This window comes from Ornithorhynchus anatinus, chromosome 3, assembly GCF_004115215.2.
Source record: "Ornithorhynchus anatinus isolate Pmale09 chromosome 3, mOrnAna1.pri.v4, whole genome shotgun sequence".
In the NCBI taxonomy this organism is placed as follows: Eukaryota; Metazoa; Chordata; class Mammalia; order Monotremata; family Ornithorhynchidae; genus Ornithorhynchus; species Ornithorhynchus anatinus.
This window is the reverse complement of record NC_041730.1, coordinates 98,841,483-98,843,469: the sequence shown is the minus strand read 5'-3', so window position 1 is coordinate 98,843,469 and position 1,987 is coordinate 98,841,483. Positions and strand designations below refer to the sequence as shown.

The following is a 1,987-nucleotide window of genomic DNA, read 5'->3' as shown; positions in this document are numbered from 1 at the left end:
ACTTGTGGCAAATTACCTTCCACTCGCTAGCCACTGCCCAAGCTAGGAATGGAATGGGTATGTCTCCGCTTGACTCTTCCTCCTGTAGCCGAGACTGGTAGAATACCTCAAACTCTCCAGGTGCGATCCTGAGTGAGGTCTCTGAGCAGTAATGAACCATTATTTAGTTGTTGATGTTATGGAATTGTTATTGTTCCTTTGAAATCTGAACCACATTTCCCTCTGAATCAGTCCTCCCCTCTTTCTTTCAATTATGAGCTCCCTGTGGGTCAAAAGGAGAGGATCTTAATCAATGTCCATGTGCTCTTTCCAGTCCTGAGTACAAGATGTCGCACACTGTTAACGTTTAATAAATAATACTGACTGATTGACAAACCGTAATGGAAGTTTTCCATCCAAATGCATTATCCAGAAGGATTAGAGTTGAGTTTTGGAGCCCCTTTAAAAGCCACGACCATAACGGTGGCATGATAGAAATCCCTACATAGATGCATTTAGTTGGCATGGCAACTGAAAAGCGGCATCCAGTGAGTTCCATTAATCCAGCAGTTCTCTGAGTGCATCAGCAGAAACCAAGTCCTGGTGAAGAACTAAAAATAGTCTTCTCCTGGGACAAGGCTGCCCAAATTTCCATTGCCCTACTAGGATCCGTTTGGTGTGTTTTCTTGAATAAGAAAAAGAATCAATCATTGTCTATTATACAGCTTTGGGTGTTTAATAAGTCTATGGCTGATTGACTGTCTCCACAGAGGGTATCGCAGGGCTGACTGTTCTATGGATTGATTACATTCCAAGCTCTAAGTACAGTGCTTTGCACATAGTAAGCGATCAATAAATACTATTGAATGAATTAGGTCTCTTGCTCCTTCTTCCCAATTTTCCTTCCCTCTCCACTCTAGCCACCTGTATTTTGGTTTTTTCATTGTTTGTTTGCATCTACATCAGCTGAGGCAAGGAGTGGTGTTGAAATTCAAACTGTTAGTTTTTCTTCTCTGGAACAGTTCTGGCAAAAGGGGAGATGATTGGAATCAGAGCCGATTTTAGTGCTTGGCAAAATGAACAGTCTCCTGGAGCCATCAATTTTACAGAGCTCCTGTTTCCAGACCCTGCCCCTTTCCACAAGTGGCCAAGCCCCCTGCTTGATTTCTTTCTGCCCTGCCATTGCAGGTGTTCGGAGGTCTCAGACAAGCTGACATCTTTCTGTCTAGGCTAGACAGGGATAAAAGGGGAAGAGTTAAAGAGCATAAAGATAAACAACATTATCAGTGAATCGATGGTATTTGAGTACTTACTATGTGCAGAGCACTATAATAAGCACTTAGGAGAGAACGTACAACAAAATTAGCACACATTCCCTTCCCACAATGAACTTACAGTCTGAGGAGGGAGATAAACATTTATATAAGTAAATAATATATAATTTACAGATATCTACATAGACTGTAAGCCGCTGTGGGCAGGGAACGTGTCTACCAACTCTGTTATCTTGTTATACTGTAGTATCCCATGCACTCTGTAGAGTGCCCTGCACATAACAATCACTCAGTAAATACAATTGATTAAGGTTAACAAATACAATTGATTGATCCATTACATAATTGCTGTGGGGTTGGGGGTGGGGCAATTATCAAATGCCCAGAGTTCACAGATCCAAATCAATACAGAAGAGAGAGAGAGTCAGGGAAAAGAGGGCTTAATCAGAGAAGACCTCTTGGAGGAGATGTGACCTTAATAATGCTTTGAAGATTGGGAGAGTGGTGGTCTGGCGTATGTGGAGGAGGAGGGAGTTTCAGGGAACGGGGAGAACATGGGAAAGAGATTAGCTCCAAGATAGATGAGGAATATTCAGCACATCACTAAATTCGGTCAGTCCCACTTTCACAATATTGCTAAAATCTGCCCTTTCCTCTCCATCCAAATTGCTACCATATTAATACAGTCACTCAACCTATCCCACCTGGATTACTGCATCAGCCTCCTTGCTGAC

The 1,987-nt window shown here is 42.4% G+C and overlaps 1 non-coding gene across 1 annotated transcript; it reads right to left on the bottom strand.

Moving 5' to 3' along the window:
- LOC114810871 lies at positions 1-140 on the bottom strand. The gene has a single exon (XR_003758561.1). It is a non-coding gene; the product is annotated as a small nucleolar RNA SNORA7 (small nucleolar RNA).
- Positions 141-1,987: the final 1,847 nt, after the last annotated feature.